The 20,679-nt window shown below is 35.9% G+C and overlaps 1 long non-coding RNA gene and 1 pseudogene across 2 annotated transcripts; both read left to right on the forward strand.

Annotated features, from left to right (window-relative positions):
• The first annotated feature begins 2,264 nt into the window (after positions 1-2,264).
• LOC147486684 (uncharacterized) lies at positions 2,265-4,506 on the forward strand. The gene is made up of 3 exons (XR_015201269.1): positions 2,265-2,416; positions 2,820-2,893; positions 4,259-4,506. It is a non-coding gene; the product is annotated as an uncharacterized LOC147486684 (long non-coding RNA).
• Positions 4,507-4,821: 315 nt separating this feature from the next.
• On the forward strand, positions 4,822-13,684 carry LOC147486685 (small ribosomal subunit protein eS7-like; annotated as a pseudogene). The gene is made up of 4 exons (XR_015202773.1): positions 4,822-4,906; positions 5,997-6,099; positions 8,212-8,394; positions 13,309-13,684. The product of XR_015202773.1 is annotated as a small ribosomal subunit protein eS7-like (transcript).
• Positions 13,685-20,679: the final 6,995 nt, after the last annotated feature.

Consider the following 20,679-nt stretch of genomic DNA (forward strand, 5'->3'; position numbering starts at 1 on the left):
AAAACTTAAAATTTGATGAGTTGTTTGAATCAAGTTGGTCTCTGGATTGTTTACAAAAGATGGATAAAAACTTCAACTTAAACCAACTATTCTAGTGCAGGATTTGGTTCAAAAAGTAACTACACAGCAGTTAAAATCAAACATGACAAAGGAAGTATTTGAAGAAGTGGGGACACAATAACGAAGAGAGGCAAAAATCATGTGAGGCATTTGAGGAAGTACTGCAAATGGGGAGTATTTGGGGTACAAGCGGAAAAGAATTGTGATCGAATAAAGAAAGTATTTGGGGATATATGCTTGTGTTGTTAGAATTGGAGATCAGGAACTATTAGTACTTTAGTAGATTTGATTCTCCAATCTCAACTTCCGTCGTGGAGGAACCCATGGTGTGGGAAAGATGGCAGAATTAGGTTTTGTTTTGAAAAAAAAAAAAAAAAAACAACAACAACCAAACAAACAACCTTTAAAACTCTTTATTAAAACAAAATTTCAAGATTCTACGTGTATTGTATTAGTTCCATAATAACACATTTTCTCTCTTCCCACTTAACAATGAACCCAATAGGAAAACAATCAAACAACTCCTAACACTCTTACGAACTAACAACAAAATCATAAGAAAAATCGTTAATAACAAAAGACAACCTAAACTATGAGCAAAAGTTTTATGAACCCTAATAACCACAACCCGATCGTTTAGCTAACTGACTATCAAAACCGTACCTATTATCGTCTATTCATCTCAAACACTTCAAATTACTCGCAAAAACCCTAACAAACATTCAGGGTTGAACAAGAAACAATAAAACAAGTCCATAATCCTTAAATAAATTCTCAAAGGCAAGACCAACAAAGATAAAAAATAATAATAATAATAATAGTTAATAAACATAGATAAAAACTTTGCGACATATTAAAGAACAACAACATAATAAAACCCTACCTCAAATCGTGCCAATCTTTCTTCAAGTTCAACATTTTGTTTATGATATCAGAAAATATTATCAATTAATAACTAACACAGAAAAAATAGATAAAGAAATCATTTTGAAGCAATTACCTTAAGCAATTTTTGAAGCTCACTCTCCATAGACATATTAGCAACAAAACTTCCCAATGATTTTTTGTACTGTCTAAAATTTTCACAACATGAGATTGTCTATAAAAACATTTTATCTAATTACACTTTCAACAATGGGTTGCCAGAGCTGTTCTCCGACGAGCCTTTTACTTTCTCGCTCGTTGAAGTTATTCAAAATCGAGTGTTTTTTTTTTTTAGTCACAGGTGGAGTTATTACAACTACAATTGGACAATTTATAGCCACTTTGAGAGTGCTTGTAGAGGTCGCTATTTATTGAGACAACAAGTTAAAACACCTTAACATTATATCAAAGTATCCATTGTTCTTTTAAAGCTCAGTGCACAACTATGTTATATATATTATTATGTTTGTGTTTTTTTTATAAAGAACTCTGCAAAATTTCAGCACAATTTCACTGGCCAATATTTGAAATGTTAACGGAAGCAGGAAGAAGATTTGATCTGGCTAGAGCAGTTGATTTGAAGTTGTAAAGACTCAAATTCTCACTAAGGGTATTTTCGTAAATTTCATATTTAACCTAGGGTCATTTATGTAATTGGTCGGTCGGGTTTATATTTCAAACGTACGTAACTTAATGAAACTTAACCTCGACTCATAAGCCACGTTAGGTAAGTAACTCACATACGAAAATTTGACCAAAAATGTCGGTTAGCGGTTTTCTGCATCCGAAGCTGGCACGAGTAACCGCTTACATGCATGAGTGAGGTATCGTTATAGCTGCGGTGAGATAGAATGTAGGAGATTAAAGATTAGCGGGATGGGCCGGAAAAATAATTACGACGCGACGTCAAATGAATTAGTGGTTAAGAGTGAATTAGGACTTTAAGCCTAATTTTGACATTTTGGGCTTGGGCCTTAATTAGTTAAACATGTGAAGACAAAAACCAAACAAATCGCACCAAACAAAACAACAAAAATCGCACAGACAAACAAAATCGCACCAATCCCTCCAATTTTGCCCAATCTCTTAAACCCTAGGAGAGAGAAACCCAAATTCACCCAAAATTCGGTGATTAAAACCTCAATTCCTCACACCCAATCCTTGACAACACTAAACGCGAGAGTGGGGATTCTAAAATTGATGGGAATTAAGGTCAGATTTCATGAAGGTGAGTAATTTCGTTTCAAACAAATAGTTTAAACTCAATTTCGGTGAATTGGGGGTGTATTGATATAATTAATTGAATTGGAGATATATTGATTGTAATTTATTGAATTGGGGGTTGTTGGATTTCGGCAGTAATAGTTTGAAGAAGCTAGAGTGAGCGAAATTTGGTGGAGAAGCAAGCTAAGGAGCTATTCTTGCTGACTGGGTAAGGATTTCGGTATATTCAATCAATTTTAGAGCATTGATGTTAGTTCACACTTGTTTAAGAGCATGTTGAGTATTGAGTGAGTGAGAAAGAGCACCCACTTGGTATTATTGGATTTAATGTGAATTGAATAGTGGAATTTGTTGTAGTAGAGTTGGGAAAAAAAAATCATAATCGTTAGTGGATTGATAGATATGATTGGCATTGATGTCTTGGTTCTACAAGAGGCTGTAAATGACTACTGAGCCTCATCGAGAGAAACAATCATTAGCAATGGCATGTAGCTCTGTTAGCTACGAAACCAAATTCTTAACGTCGAGATTTCTTCTCCACTTACATTAGATAAGAATTTCCTCGTTAGTTTGATAAACTCTAACGATCTAAGTATATATATGATGTATAGGAGTAATGAGAGTGAATTCGGTTAAACGGGCTCGATTTGGTTAAGTGGGCTTGAGGAGAACGGAACTTGCTAAGGTAGGAACCTACATACCAATATATAGCATGCTTATTTTCATGCATGATTTGATTTCTTTAAATTGTTAAGAGATAGTTTGCGTATCAACCATGCATGTATATATGGTATTCATGTTTTGCATTTGTATTTTTCCGCGATATAAACTAAATATACGGATAGCTTTTGTGTGAAAAATGAGTTTGCGAAATCGGGGTAGTGGGGATTTATTTTCTTTGTTAAAAGAGTAAAACTGGTTTTGGGAAGAGTTATCGTCTCTTGTCTCAGTAAGGAGACAGAGAGATGGATTTTGTAATGCGGGTAAGGATTACCCGATTGTTTGTAACTAGGTGTGAGGTTATGGATTGTTCCCGGGATGGTTGTTGTTATTTACGATGATTCGCCGTTTGGGAATCATCGGTTGTTATTTACTATGACTGGCCCGTTTGTGAGTCATAGGTTGCTTTTACTCAATTGTGGAAAATTCAGGAACTTACACCTACAGAATCTACAGTTTAAAAGGAAAACTAAATATGTAATTATAGTATTTTGGAAATAACCGGTAATACGAGTATATATATATTACTATACTTATCACGAGGGGATTTGGAAAAGAATTGGTGAATTCCTATAAAGAAGGAATTGTTGTCGTATTTCCGGAGATGGTAGTTCGCTCTAGGATTCCAACTGTGGTGTATACCTTTCGAGGTGGTGGGCCACCTTTAAAGGGATGCATCACAGGATGTAGTCCGGGAATTCCTTTTCTACTTTTCTAGATAACCATGTTTGTACGTGTCACGCTGTATGGTGATTAGCTTGTGTGAGGTTACATGCTACCTCGATGAGGTTTAGACACGAGGAGTGAAAGTTTAGTCCACTCCTGGATGTGTGTTAGGATCCTGAGCAGTTTGCAGTCGTCGAACGGTTGACCACCGTAAGTTAGGTGAAAGCCCGTATGGGGGTCGTGGTCACAGGGCCCACCTGAGCCCTAAAAGCTTTGGGGATTTTGTGTGTACGAACACAACAACGGCATTTCAGCTCCCTGCCGGTAAAATCAGGAAAACAACGGTGCATGGTTCACACTGAAAAGTATTGAACCGAGATTTGCCTGTGACTGGGGCTGAGTACCAGTCGTACCCTCACCATTCTAATAGGATGCAGCGGCCACAATAGTTGTATGATGATTGCGAAAAACTCTATTTTGTATATCAATGAAGCATGTCGAAATGATTTATGCTAGTTAGTGATGTATATATATAGTCACGATATTTGAATACTTTTATGGAAACCCTGCATGTTTTAAATGTTTTCTATAAATAAACTATTTATTGGTTATGTGTGTTTCTACTGGGCATAGTTGTTTTGCTCATCCTACATTAACATTTCAGCCGAGCCCGTTGCAGAGGAGACTTTCCCTACCACCGAGGATGATGATTATGGGGATTTGGGTGGTTTCCCTTATGCTTGACGAGGACAGAGTCAAGTTCATATTTTGGGTTGTATAGAGATAGTCTAGTCATTTTGGTTGTATATATAGAGAGCTCCGCTCCTTTTGATGTAATAAACGATGTATTGGAGTAATAGTTACCTTAAACCTTTTGCGGATATGTGTATATACATCTCGGTTGTTTAGAAAGTGGATTTTGGATATATATATATATATATATATATATATATATATATATATATATATATATATATATATATATATATATATATATGGTTGTTGGATGGGTATTTTGCGATGTTCAGGTTTTATGACAGGTTTTCGTATAAGAAACGTTGATTAAACAAAAGAAACTCTGCCGAAATTTCGTTAGAATTGGGATAGCGACCGCCTCGAGATTTACTCCTCGTCCTCGGGAGGTGTGTTGGGTCTCGGGGCGTGACAGAAGTATGGGGCTATTTAGGAAGTTGAAGCTGCTATTGCAAAGCTTCAAGGCAGTGCTACATGGTCATCCTCTTCCTAGGACCTACTGGTGTTGGTAAAACTGAGCTTGCAACAACATATTTCAGTTTTCAATACCCTCCTACAAGTATTAGATGATGGAAGGCTTACAAATGGCCAAGGTCGCACAATTGATTTAAGCAACTCAATTTTCTGTGACCTTGGTGGATCCCTGGGAAGATATGCAATTACTATAAGAGGAGTACTCTTTGACTCTTTGCAACAGTGGCACTTCTTCAAAAGTATGGAATGAGGATCCCTGGCTAACGATTTGTAATACAAGTTACATACTTTCTTATCCATTTACTTGAGATAATCTAAGTTATCAGTTCCTATAATTGTGTTATTGAGAATCTATTTTTATTGTCGAATTTAGGTTAAACGTAGTGTTGATTTTCTCCTATCTCAAGTCTGTGCTCGTTATTGAGACTAGTCTCTTTTGTACGTGTCTCCGCCACGTTAACAATTTCTGATTTTATTTTATTTTTCATTAATTTCTGGACGTGAAACTACCATTTTACCCCTGTAAAAGACAAAATAAAAAAATAAAACAAACAAATGGCATGAGCTGTAATATTTGTGTTTGGAAAAGGGCAAAATTAGAAAAAAAAATTAATGATGTGATGAATTCACTGTTGAAGCCCTCGTTTTCTTTAAAGAAGTTAGATTAGATTAGATGTGCGTATGTAGACTAATAAATAAAAGCCTCGGAATTCCTTAAGTAGTTTGCAGTTGGTAAACGAAAAATACGTAGCAAGCCCAGCCATCGATAGTAATTTAGTACAGGGAGATGATAATAATGAAATAAGACTGATGTGCTATAATAAATAATAAAATATAGTGAAAATAGGAGAATGGGATTCTGAAAGTCCGGCAAATAAATAACAAACCAAGTCCCAATTTCCAGACTTGGGGTTAACTCAGTAAATAACTAAATACAACTGGTATATAAACTTCCACCATTTCTATCCCAGTATCTTAATTCTCACGCTTCATCTCAATTCTCAAACAGGTAAAAATAATTCACAAACCCATTTTGATCACGTGCAATTTTATTTATCATATTTACAGTCGTTAACAAGTTTGTGTTTGTGTGTTTAAAATAGAGTGACCACAACAAAAAGAAAAGAAGGAAAATATCAAAGGACAAGAATGAAGAAACTAATATTATTTTGAAGTATATATAAAATGTAGGCAAGTGGATGTTTCGGGAAGTCGTAAAACAGTGGTTGTGCATGTGCCATATAGATTAAGGAATTGGAAAAGAAGTTCAGTGGCAAGGTTGGTTTTGTATTATTTTGATTTAGTTGTTAAATCGTTATACATTTTATCGTGCTATAAATTTCTGTACAATGTATTGCTTTATATACGTGTTATAGTGGAATGCTTTGTGTTGACTATATTGACAAGCAGTGGTGTAGGGAATAGCGAAACTAGTAATTCGATAGTTTGGAAACTTGTTAGGGCTGTTCTTTCGTTTCGGAGAAGTAAATATACTTCTTGCAAATAAATAGCGCATGAGTTTCCCCTCCTTGTTTCCTACATCTTTTAATCATGGAATGAGGTGGTTTTTATGTATATTAATTAACTCTAATACAAAGATACAACTACTTATAATGCATTCCGATATTCCATAAGTCTATCAACTGTTCATCACCACAACGTCATATAGGTACATGATTAAATTCACTTGACAAATGGTAAGTGATGTTATCAACAAATAACGATAATCTGGTTTTACAGGACAATATTAAGATAACCAGGAACCTTCAATCTTCCATATCCTTGAGTGTAGAACCTGAATCCCCAATGTTGCTTAGTGTAGGTGCACGTATCCTTTGACTACAATGGATTTTGATGTATATGCAATAATGTGGCATGCGGTTTGTGTAGTGTAAAACACTTCTATTAACATAAATGGTATGGGTGATGTCAACTATGAATAGACTCTTCCATGGTAACAATAAATCCTAGAGTGAAATTCCATTGACTGGGAATTTGTCCTGGCTATAATAGGACAGATATGGATATGCAGGTCTTGCAGTTCGTTTCTTGTTGGTGCCGACTAGCCAGTTTGTTGCCTTTCTAAAGGCCCTTCACTTCTTTTAGTTTTTAAATGGTCTGGGACAATCATCTTGTCTGCATCTGGAATGGGAATCATGTAATGGGTAAATTAGAGGAGACATGGAAAACAGTATTTGGAGTAATACACTGTCAATTTCAAAGATACAATGCTGTTGGTCTTCAGTTTGAATTCGGATAAATGGGACTAAATATGAGGTTCTTTACCGTTGAGGATTCTCAGCTTGAAACACTATTTCTGCTTATGTTTTTATTCATATTGGCTGTGTTTGGTTCACGAAAAACCCAGGAAAAGAAAGTGTTGTTGATGCAGAACATGAGTTAGTTGCTGTGAAGACATAGGCGGGTGCCCATGTTTCCTCCACATATTATAGGCGTGCGTCTATATCTCAAGTCCGTGTTTTGTGTGTATGATTAGAAGTCCTTCAGTTATTATTTGCCACGTGTCTGTTTTCTGTATTGGTTTATTGTTTATTAGGGTTATTATACATAAGGGCTTGTATTTAGGTTTTGGGAGTTGTTTAGTTGTGATTGTGTTTATGAACTATTGAGTGATTATCAATAAATGTGAGACTTTTAGGGTTCTATAAAGTGTAGATTTTGATTAAGTGTTGCTTCCGCCACTTCAATCTACATTAGCTTTCCTGTAAAGTTAAAGTCTTGAAGTGTTTAGTTCAATCAGAAACACGAATGATGGAAATCAGATTCCTTAAAGAGGTTCCTTTTTTGTAAAGAGAAAGTTGTTTTCCTCCCCTGACAATAGTAACAGCTAAGACGCCCATATAGAAAAACTAATCCACCATTGACATTTTCGAGAGAGAGGTCAGAGATATCGATTGCCATTAACATTTTAGAGAGTGAGGTTAGAATGATCAGTCGCCACTATTGTCTGAGTGAGAGAAAAAAATTACTTTACGAGATATTGGGTTGGGAAATGATTTGATCCCGTACTTTGCAGTGCCTGATCCGTTGCTCTAAGCATATGATATTGAAACCTGAATTAGCAAATATTTGACCGAACAACCAAAATACAATTTCATGTATAGGGAATACATGACAAATAATTTCAAGGATTTTGATTTCTTATTTGTGAACCACAAAACAGCCATCGTGTCTCCCCTCTCTTTATCGTTTGTCTGTTTAGGTGAGTCCGTTTCCGTTTTGTTTCGCTTACTAACTATTTAATTGTTCATTTTTTTTATTGCTGTCCGTGGGTGTGTAGGTTGTGGGTGTGTTGTTGGAGGGGGGAACTTTGATGGAGTGCTTTATGATGGCTGCTTTATGTGCTTACTAAATTTTGGCATGGTGTAGGATGTGATTATGGTTGCTACCCGAAGAGTTTTGAGTCCTCCTAAGAAGGGCTCTGCTATCGTGCGACCTCGTAGCCGTACACTTACTGCAGTTCATGATGCAATGTTGGAATATGTTGTATATCCTGCTGAAATCATTGGGAAGCGTATCAAGTACCACTCGGATGGTTCTAAGATTATGAAGGTGAGTGTATCTTCAGATATGTTACATAAATGTTTTGATTAAATGTGACACATGGACCATGATTTTATTCTGCATTTTGATGCCTCCATTATTTATGATCTGGTCATATATTACATTTTTGCCGGAGGGTGGGGAGGAAAGGAAATAGATTTTGTTTGTTTTAAATCTCTCTTTTATGCCTTTATATGAAGGGAAAGAAAAGTACCTTACCATCTAGACTGATTGCATTTTTCTCTTGGACTTTGTATTTTTCCTGTCGTAATATGTTTCTTACTTTCTCTATTCAATGGAAAATGAAGTTTTTTTTTTTTCACCAATTAGGTATTTCTTTAACTTTTGTTAGTTAAGGCATAAGTACAGAGGGTGGAAGGTAACATTATCAGTACCATTTTTCAGTGCCCATATTGCTGCATGGTGGGCAACAATATTAGCTTCTCTACACACATAGGTGACTCTAGTAACTCTTAGTACCTTGAGATAATTTGAAATAGCACAATAGTAGGTGTTAGTGACAATGAGATTCACCAATACCATTGCGATGATTCACCACATTGAGACAGTCCCTTCAAGATCACGTTCACTAGTGGAGTTGGAAGGATAGTTTTACTGCTAGTTCTAAAGCCAAGGCTAATTTAACTGCTTCTTCTATCTAGGGGCTCCATTAGGAGTCTTAATTTTTTGAGTTGCCCCACCTACGCAATCACTTGACCTCTTTGTACTACCTGGCATATTCAATTTAACCCCTCCAAGAGGTGGGGTTATCAAAGTCGTCTTCTGTATGCACCTTCTGATAATAGTATCATGATGTATAGTTGTGGGTAGCAAACCAGAGATCTGTGTCGTGATAGCCTCCTCCCAATGTGTCCACTGTTGGGTAGAGTGAGAACCAATGTGATTGATAGAAGCTAGTGTATTATCAAATCGTTTGCTATTCCATGCAATCGGAGTGTTATACAATGAGAAGCAGCATATAGTGGACGTGTTAGTGACTGAGTGTCCAGTTTTGACCATCCTAAAGAGACAATAATTGATCCCAAACGCAATCAGCTCATGGTATTTGATCAGTTTTAAATCCAATGGATGGAACCAAACCCCTCTTGAGTCTTGACCAAGGACATAGAAAGAAAAGGTGGTTGAGGGTTTCCTTGGTGTTATAACACAGAGTGCAAGTGTAATCAATGGATAACTGCCTTTCTGAAAGTTTAGCGGCCAGAGTAGGGCTGGTCATCGAGTCGAGCTATTCGTGAGTAACTCGAGCTCGGCTCGTCGAAGGCTCGACTCAAACTCGTTCGCACAAAAGTATGAGTCGAGCTTGAGCTTAATTTAAAGCTTATTCTAGATAGCGAGTAGTTCGAGTAGCTCACGAGTTACTCGTGAGCTACTCGAGTCGAGCTCGAGCTTGAGTAGCTCGCGAGCTACTCGTTTTATAAGCCCATACGTAATATATAATTTATAATTTATACGACATTTTATACTTTATACCCAACTATAATTTACAATTTATACTAGTTTTAATGTTTTATATACATTTTTTTCGAGTTTGAGCTCGAGTTCGAGTTCAAACGAGCATAACTGAACTCGAGTTCGAACCTGAGCTCGAGCTCGAAGTGTAAAACGAGTCGAGCCGAGTCGAGCTCGAGCTATTAGTATAACTAGGCGAGTCGAGCTTGAGCTTCAATATTAAGCTCGAATGCGAGTTCGAGTCGAGCTTCTACATGTGCGAGTCGAGCTCGAGTATAGCAAAACTCGACTCGGGTAGCTCGATGACCAGCCCTAGGCCAGAGCATGTATTACCATGTGTGCATTTTTAAGATGAACAATTTAATGTGGTGTGGCATTTGAGATTTCCTTAGGGGTTTCAAGACCTGTTTGGGTGCATTAGAAGATTTGGAATATTATTCCTCTTTTGCTAACCAGTGTGCACTTTTGACTGAGAATTGTCTGTGTTGAGATGTTAGCCAAATGCCCAAATAATTTTATTGTTAACTCCTCTTCTATACTGTAAAGATAAAATCAGATTCCTAATGGGGTCTGGTTTACGTGAGATTTTATATTTTTATTACTGTCCCAGTTGCTTTGTATGAGGAAATCCTTGATCTTTTAGACAATGTTATCACGTAAGGGAGATTTTGAAAATATTTGATAGGTCTTGTAGAATTATGGGTTTATTGAGGAAGTGAAGCCAAGGATCAGAACATAAAAAGTTTACAGAGTTTCCCTCTGCAATACCCCACAGGAGTCCTTTGTTTATAAGTTGTTTTGTTTAGAATTAGTAGCAATTATCTAGTATAACTTGGCTAATAAGGCCTAGATTGTTTTCCTGGAACGTTCTGAAGCCGAAATCCCCCATTTGTTTATGAGAACTAATTTTTTTCCACTGACACAAGTGTATCGATCTACTGCATTCATTCTTATTCCACCAGAAATCTCTACAAAAATTGTCAAGTTTACTAATGATGGTTTTGGGTAGTAAGAAAGCTGTCATTGCGTAAATTGGCGAGGTTCCTGCAATGACACACTTCTTACCAGATTGGGATAACAGTGAGGAATTTCAAGAGGCTAATTTAGTTTGAACTGTGTCAATGAGGTAATCAAAGTCTCTTGCTTGGGATCTAGAGAATAGAAATGGGCCCCCTAGATATAAGATATTTATCTGGTTGCTTAAGAGTGTGAACACCCCAAGTTTTGCAAAGTTGTTTTTCATGTTGTAGGTGTAAAGATGGACTCATATGGATATTTTATTCGTTCAAGTCAACTGATTGCCAATACACTGCAATAAGTGGTGGGAATGGATTTAAGCTTATAGGTGTATTTCAAGGAGGCTCTGCTAAACTGGACAAGGTCATCAGCATAGAGTAAGTGGGGTAGAGGTGGGGCATTTCTAGCTATCTTGAACCATTTGATCTGTTTATTACTTTCGGCATGATATAGGGTTCTAGAATGTGATTCACTAACTAAGGTTAACAGATATGGTGAATGGATCACCTTGCCTAAACCTCTGTTGGGCTTCAAATATGGGGATGAGTGCAATTAACTAGGATCTTAAAGGTTACAGTTTCTAAACAAAATTTAATCATGCTGGTCCATTTATGGTCAAAACCAGTCGAGCGAATATAGCTAAGTGGAAATCCCATTTTACTGGCTCATATGCTTTAGCCATGTCTAACTTAAGAAGTTAAGAATAATTCATTTTTTTCGTTTTCTGAGTAGATGGTTAATCTTTTGAACATCTTCATGGACAAGAGCAACATTGTCTTCAATAGATCTTCAGCTATAAAAGCACCTTGTAGTGGAGAAATGAGTTTTGGGAAGCTTTTAGCCAATTAGCCAAAAGCTTGGAGATGATTCTGTAAATGACATTGCAAAGACAAATGGGTCTACTGTCTTGAAGCTTTGTTGGGGTTTGATTTTGGGAACAAGCACTAGGAAAGTTTGGCTTAGATAGGTTCCTAGGTGCCTTTTTTGAAATGTTTATAAGATTAAGCGTGTCACATCATCCTCAACTGCGACCCAAAAGATTTTGTAGAGAAACCCCTGAATCCCATCAAGGTTTAGGCTGCTTTAAGCCTCCCCATTTATTTTGCCATATTAAATATGTCCTCTTTGGTAGGGATAGAAAGAAGATATTCATTGTTTTTGGTTGGTAACGACTGGAGTAGGCAGATCTAGAACCTAAGTGGAACTTGATATGGGTCTAAATGAAAAAGATAGTTGAAAATGTAAAAAAAAATAAACTTGTGCTGTATCCTTGTTTGTAGAGGCCAAAGAGCCCGCCACATTAGCAATTTTGTCAATGTGATTCTTTCTCCGTTGGAAGCTGTCAAATGGAAAAATTTAGTGTTGGCATTACCTTCCTTCAGCCAAGAGGTTCTAGACTGTTGCCCCCAATAGTCAGCCTCATTCTCCAGTAGAGTAACCCTTTTGGCTTTTGTTTGGTCTATGTCGTGTAGAATCAAGTTGTCATGAGTTGTTGTAGAAGGTAGAAGAATCTATCTTGGTGTGTATTTTTAAAAAAAATATTTCCGATGAAATTTTTAGTCCACTCCCTCAGTTGTATTTGGAGTGATTTAGTATTTGAAAGGAAAGAGAATGAGGGTGATCCTTTGGGGGGGACGAATGCAGGCATTAGCAACCACATTAGGAAGCGAGGGATCTCTCAGCCACATAGCAGGACGATTAAGAAGCAATGGTAAATGGTCTGAAGCGGCAACAGGACAAAGGGAAACGGAGGCCATGGGCAAAATATTAAACCAATCTGTAGTAAATAGGACTCTATCTAGTTTTCGTCTAATACAACACTTAGCCAGCCTATTGTTTGACCGTGTAAACTTGAGTTCATAAGGTTTAAGTCGGACCAAATTAGAAAATTCAAATAAAAGCTTATGGTTTAGGGTTGCCTCCCTCCTTTTCATCAAAACTTGATATTGAATCAAAATCACTCCATAAGGCCCAATGTTCCTTTTCTTGAATTAAGTTACTTTATCCACATAACAAAAATAAAATAAAAAATGAAATTAGAATCCACCAGAGATGTTTTTTCATAAGTTTGGAGTTTGGGTATGCTCACATGTTTGTTGTTAGTTTAGCGGTTTCCCAAAAACGGTCGTTTGTCTATTGACTTACGGATAAGTCAATGTAATAGTTGCCAGGGTTCAACGACAAGATAAAATAAAAAAAAGTTCTCGAGTCTTTGTTTTTGTTTTTGATTATTATTATTATCGATAAAATTCAGTTGGCCTTCTTTCCCCGTTTACAGAATTTCATTTGTTTGGTGATTTGTTTCCATATCTTTTCCTCACAAGTCACAAGACCCCAGGAACATCAGCCTGTACTGTAGTTCTGTTAAGTTGATTTGACATGAATAGTTGTATGATCTTGAACTTTAACACCATTGCAAAAAACTTTCCGTGACAGGTCTATCTGGACTCTAAAGAACGAAACAACACTGAAAACAAGCTGGAGACTTTTGCTGGAGTTTATAGGAAACTTTCTGGGAAGGATGTGGTGTTTGAATACCCATCATCTGATTCTGTGTAAGACCTGGATGGTAGATTGCTTCTTTGTTGTTTTTCCCTCTTCATTGTGAATTTTAGTCCTTGTTTTAATACTTAATTTGGAAAGTGCAATTGTTATCCAAAGGGCACGATCTCACGATCATGCTCACCCATTTAGGCTACCGATTCATGTTCTCTGGACTGGGATTTCATAGTTTTTCCTGATGGTGTAGTGTAATAATATGAAGATTGTTAATCTTTGCCATCACTTACAATTTATACATGTCTATTCGGTATTCGGGTGTATGTGATTTGAGAAAGTTTGTTGTTAATTAGTTATTCCCTAGAAGTTGTTCATAGCTTTAGAGAGCCTAAAACCTAATCCTCCCTTCTTCAGTAGTTCAGTAACCCAATTTCTTTCGGTGTTTGAAGATGAAATGCTTTCCTTTTAGCCGACCACTAGATATATCTAGAATCTAGTTCATCAGTGATTGCCCTATCAAAGCAAATATAGTTGAGATGAACGACAGAACGAGGTTACTAAACAAAAAAATATTGGAACCATATAGAACCTATTACTCTGTTGGAGAAGTCTTACTTTTTTTTGCATGAAATGTTTATAGCTTTTCTGCGTGAACTACTAAACATCTACTAGTTGACCTTTTTCTTTTGGTTCTAGCTTTCACAAAGATTGGAGAGTTAAACTATGCAAATTAAAAATTTTCATAGTGGTATTATGTAATTTTAAGTTTGTATAGTACTACTACTACTATACATTTTACGTTTGCATAGTACCAATCTAGCTAATGTTGTATGATTATTTTAGTTGATTACAATGGTAATGCATGAATGGTATCCGTTATTCATCTTAGTGTATGAAAATGCTAATGTCGAAAAAAAAAAATTATAAAATAGGAAGAAAGTGTTATTGTTAATCTTCTCATCTTTTCAAGAGCCATTTTCTAGAACAAAATATTCACATGTACATACAAATTTGCATAGTTTAAACTAGTATGAATTTTCATTGAAATATAATTTTAGGTGGTCAACTTGTTAACTACTATGAAAATATAAACTCTCAAATTGTCAGCGAGCAAGTTCATCGCACACATCTCCATCTATTTCAGTTCAAATCTTAGGAAGTTAGAACCTATTAGGTACCTTTCCTTATGGAGCTAACGATCTAGTAAAAATTAGGCCACTTTATTTGGCAAGGCGGGAGGTTTTACTATCCTTCGTGACTGATCGATTAGTGCACATCATTCGGAGTTTGCCATTCAATGCACATCATGATCCATTTTGCTAAGTCCTCGAGAAAACATTCTAGGCCCATCCAGCCCAACAGTTTCCAAAGAGCCACATCCCAGTCCCTGGGCTGGGATTCTGGGCTTTGTTTCACATGTATTTTTCTAGAAAGTTTGGAAGAAGCAGGCTATTGGCAAGGGCCCATTTGCTAATGGCCAATGGTCAAGTACTCAAGTCTAAATGGGTCAAAAACAGAAGATGATTTTGCAAACTTTCTAATGGTGGATGGATACATTTGAGTATTTTAGTATTTTTTTTTTGGTAAAGAAATTTATGTGTTAATGTAATTCATACTTCTTAAATAAGGCATACGATCGTGTATGTGAGGTTACCAAATTACCAAATATGCGATCCAGTGTTTATAACGTTACCAAGTCTGAATATACTGATTCATCAATTAAATAAGGGGCATAAAAATGTAAAAAATTTCTAAAAAGATCAGAATAAACAAAAATACTGTGAATCCATCAGCATTGGTGTCATATAAATCAGTCATGAGAAGTTGAAAGCTCGTCAATTCAAGTCTGCCTTTCTAGTTGTCCAGTTCTCTCATAATACGTAGCAAATGGCATCTATGAAGTTGTTTTTCTTTGTGTTCTTCCTTTTAACCATTTCATCCTTTAAAACCAATGCATCAAGTCGCATTTCAAGTTTTGTTGAACATAAAGGTCATCTAATGAAAGAAGCTGGTAAGCATTCAGAATTCCGCATTTATCCATCCAACAGTCCACAATTAAACTTTTTATTCAAGTATTTTTGAAGTCCAAATTATTAGACACTAAATCTTCTAACAATGGCATATACAAAACGAAAAAAATAGCATTAATTTACTAGAAGCTTCACCTTGAAATGCTTACTGGGTCTTAAGGAGTTTATCTAAGTAATGAAATAAATTTGGCTGGATTAAAACTACTAATGCCTGTTTTTTTGGTGTTGTCCACAGCTGATTGCCCAGGTTCAGCATGCAAAGTTTGCTGCCTATGCGCTTTTGATGAGACAACTAAGCAGAACCGTTGTGATGATTGTTGTGGCATCTAATCAGAACCTTGCAAGAAATTAAGCACTTTATCTTGTAATACCGTTTTGCATATGGGAGCAAGTTCTCTTTACTCTGTATACTAGCGAATTGTTTCTTCACTAGTAAACTTCACCCACCATCAATAAAGTTCCATTTATCAAACTTTTTATATTGAAGTGTACTTTATATAAGTATATAAGTAGAGAGCGTTTTTTCTTAGATTTGTTGCTATGCATAGCTATGAGATATAAAAATTATATTAATTACTCATTTAAATTTCTTGCACCACTCTCTATAAAAAAAGAAGCACCAAACCTTGATAAAACTCATCAACTTCTTTTTATTATTATGTTTAATAATAGAAATTTGATTGAAGTTTTGTGATAATGCCCATTGTAGCGAAGATAATATTGAAGCTACTTGAATAGCAAGATAACAAGGCATTTCCAATCACAATAAAAGAATTATAATAAACATTATTTAAAATGCAAAACTATATTTGTCAAGACATTTATTCCCCCTACTTATAATACAAATATATTTTAGGGCTATTAGTGCAATGCATTTGAATCAAGTTTCTGATTTTTCATTAATTATTCGTTGAGATTAGTTTAGTGCAATTGCATCCACTTTATGATTTCCCGTTAGTTATTCATTAAGATTAATTCAGTACAGTTGCATCCAGTTTTTGATGTTTTGTTAATTAGGCTTTGAGATTAGTTCATTGCATTTGCATCCAGGTTCCAATCTCCCGTTAATTACTATTTGAGGTTAGTTCAATACATCTGCATCCAGTTTCTGATTTTCTATTAATTGTTTTTCTAGGTTAGTTCGATAGTTTACAATTTCTATACAATTTGCATGCATGTAAGAGTCAGTTTTTATAAACTCACTTTCATTTTGGGTTCCTAATTACTCGTAATTACTCATGTGAGAAGACTAAAAAAGTTGACATTTATGCTTTGAGGTCAATGCGATGGTGCTACATCCGACTTCCGATTTCTAGTTAGCTATTTTTCGAGATTATTTTAATGCATTTGCATTCAATTTCTGATTGCCCGTTAGTTAATATTTGATTTTAGTTTAATGCAATTGCATCCAGTTTTTGGTTTTTCGTTAATTATTCTTTTAGGTTAGTTCAATGCAGTTGCATCCAATTTATGATTTTATGTTAATTATTTTTTGAAGTTAGTTCAATGTATTTGTATCAAGTTTCCGATTTCCCGTTAATTATTTTTTGAGGTTAGTTCAATGCAGTTACATCAAAATTTTAATTTCCCGGCCCGTTAATTATTCATTTAGGTTAGTTCAGTGCAGTTTCATCTATTTTTCAATGTTTCGTTAATTAGTCTTTGAGATTAGTTCATTGCATTTGGATACAGTTTACGATTTCCCGTTAATAACTCTTTCAGGTTAGTTCAATACATTTGCATCTAGTTTCTGATTATTTATACTTTGAGGTTAGTTCAATACAATTATATCCGGTTTCTGATTTCCCGTTAACTATTATTTGAGGTTATTTCAATGCATTTGCATTTAGTTTCCAATTTCCCACCAATTATGCTATGAGGTTAGTTCAATGCAGTTGCATTCAGTTTTGAGTTTTCTGTTAATTATTTTTTGAGTTAAGTGCAATGCATTTGCATCCAGTTTCCAGTTTCCTATTAATTATTATTTGAGGTTTGTTTGATGTATTTGCATACCGTTTCCGATTTTTTATTAAATATTTTTCAAAGATTTGCATCCAATTTCTAATTTCCTGTTAGTTATTTTCTGTCGTTAGTTTAATAAAATTTGCATAAAATTTCCGATTTCCCGTTAATTACTCTTTGAGCTCAGTTATGTATTTTAATCCAATTTTCGATTTCCTTATAATTATCCAATGTGGTGTGTGATACCAACTTCTACTGATCCATCTTGCAGACATGACATAAAAAGTAAATTATGCTTAATTTACTATGTGGGATCATCGAAGATTATTCAGTTACCGATTTTCCATTAATTATTCTTTAAATTATGCATGACTCACTATGTGAAATCTTCAAAGATTATCTATGAACGGGTGTTGTTATATTAATTATTCTGAAAAATATTTGCAAATATGCAAAACTATTATATATTAATATTATATTGAACACTCAACCAAATTTCTTATAATGTGAAAACCTCACTCTCCATTAAAAAAAAAGAACTCACCTTTGATAAAAAAAAACCCTTCAATTTCATTTTGTTGTTTAATAATAGAAGTTTGATTGAAGTTTTGTGAGATTGGTTAATAAAGTGAACTTCATATATATTGAATCTACTTGAATAGCAAGGAGTTCCCAATCATATGGAAAGAGAAAAGATAAACACCGCTTTAAATGCAAAACTATACTTATCGAGACATTCCCATAACATATAACTCAACTATGTTTTGAGGTTAATTCAATGCATTTGCATCCAGTTTTCGATTTTCCGTTATTTATATTGTGAGGTTAGTTCAATGCAGTTGCATCAAATTTCCAATTCCCGTTATTTATTTTTTGAGATCAGTTCAATGCAGTTGCATCTAGTTTCTGACTTCTTATTAATTATTCTTTTCGGTTAGTTCAATACATTTGCATCAAATTTCCTATTAATTGTTCTTTGAGGTCAGTTCAATGCATTTGCATCCAATTTCAGATTTTCCGTTAATTATTCTGTGAGATTAGTTTAATGCATGCATTTGCATCCAGTTTTCGATTTCTCGTTTATTATTTGATAAAGTTACATTTGCATCTAGTTTCCGATTTCCCGTTAATTATTATTTGAGGTTAGTTCAATGAGTTTATATCCAGTTTTCGATTTCCCGTTAATTATTTTTTGAGATTAGTTTAGTGTAATTGCATCCGGTTTCTGATTTCTCGTTAATTACTTTTTAAGATTAGTTCCATGCATTTGCATTATGTTTCCAATTTATAATTAATTTTTCTTTGAGGTTAATTCAATGCAGTTGCATCTAGTTTTCGATTTCCCGTTAATTTAATCTTTGTGGGTTAGCTCAATGCATTTGTATCCAGTTTCCAATTTTTCGACAATTATTTTTTGATGTTAGTTTGATGTATTTGTATCTAAGTTTTGATTTTCTGTTAATTATTCTTTGAGGTTAGTTTAATGCAGTTGTATCCATATTCCGATTTTCTATTAATTACTTTTTAAGATTAGTTTAATGTTTGCTTTTGCATCCAGTTTCTGATTTCCCATTAAATATTATTTGAGGTTAGTTCGATGCATTTGCATCCAATTTTCGGTTCCCCATTAATTGTTTTTTTTCGTTAGTTTCATTCAGTATTATATATATTTTAAAATATTTGTCATTATTGCTTTGCCGTTATTATTATGTTTTTTTATTTTCTATTATATATTTTGTGATGTTATTTTTTGTATAATTATTTTTAACTGTATACTCAAAAAATTACAATCTCTTGGACCTCCTCTTCTCTCCCCTCTCTCCTCTTTTTATACTCTCCCTTTTTTCCTAACTCCCTCTCTCATCAGGTTCGTTCATCTCCTCTCCATCCCTCGCCTTCCAGCTCTCCACCTGTCCCACTCCCTATATGGCAGTTCTCGGCAGTTAGGTTACCGCGGACTTGATCCGCTGCATCAGGTCTTCTCTTCACAATTCTGCGTACGACCCTTTTGTACCTTTGACTCCACATGTCATCAATAGGTCCTATACAGATGCCCCTCTTGGTCCCGTTGACATTCCGCGGTATCATTTGTGGTTCGCGGACAGTCTACGGTTCCGAGAATCATCCCCAACCTCCCCCTCCAAATATTCCATCTCTGGCACACACCTCCTTTGCATGTGCGCCATCATCCACGTGGCCAAGGCGCACGTGTAGGAAACCTGTCTTTTCGGCGCACACGCATCAAACCTGCCTTTTCAATTTTCAAAGACCCACGTGTCCTTTTTCCTCTAGTCCTTTTTTCTGTTGATATTACGTTTTTACCCCTGCCGCTTAGTATCCCGCTTAAACATCTCTCTTTCTTCAAAACCCCTCTTTTGCATCTAAACCCTCTCACTTTTCTCACTCTGCTCCTCCTTCTCACTGTTTATTTGTTTCCGGTGGATTTTTGGCCGCTCAAGGTTCGAGTTTTCTTCACTGTTCTTCGTTTTCGTTGCTCTTTGCTGCTTGTTACCTCAGGTTTGTCTTCATCCTCTTTGCTCCTGGCCTTTGTACCCGATTACGCTTATTCGTGTAACTGTTCCTTCATTTCCCTTCGTGGTTTATTTCCCCCTTGTTACCTCAGTTGGGGCTCTCCAACTTGTTGGATTCTATCATGTTGGAATCCGAATCTGTGAGTACCTCAGGCACTCACTCCGGGGGATCCGCGTCCTCCACCTCCAGATCTAGCGGTCATACCACGGAACGATCTGAATCAACGGCTTCTGACACTTCTAGCCCTGCCGCGGAACCTTCCACTTCAGGAAGGAAAGCCACTATTCTTCCCCCACCTTCATATTGCTGTAGACCCAACTTAGATGCCGTTAAAACTGCTTACGGCATCCCAGCCGACGTGATCCTTGAGCACGTGCCTGGCGTTACCCATTTCCCACATCTAGTCACACCGCGGCCCGGTTGTTTCATCGCTACCGTAGGTCAGATAGCTGCAGGCTTGCGGTTTCCCTTAACTCCTCTAGATGTCGAGGTATGTAACCACTTCAACATCCCCCCATGCCAAGGCATTGGTAACTTTTGGCGCATCTTATACGCCGCGAATTACTACAACAAAACCAATTCACCCAAAATCCAACTCTGCGACATAATAGCTCATTATTATATAAAGAAAAGTACCAAATTTGGTAGCGTAGGATACCAATCCTTTTGTACCCGTCCACAGAAGAAGTCGTATGTCCTTTGTCCTCCACATTACTACCTCTGACAAAGTATGGCATTATTATCCGTTATATGTGTCCGGTAGTTTTCTATCCGTGGATCTTTC

The sequence above is a fragment of the Coptis chinensis genome, chromosome 7, assembly GCF_015680905.1.
Source record: "Coptis chinensis isolate HL-2020 chromosome 7, ASM1568090v1, whole genome shotgun sequence".
Taxonomy (NCBI): Eukaryota; Viridiplantae; Streptophyta; class Magnoliopsida; order Ranunculales; family Ranunculaceae; genus Coptis; species Coptis chinensis.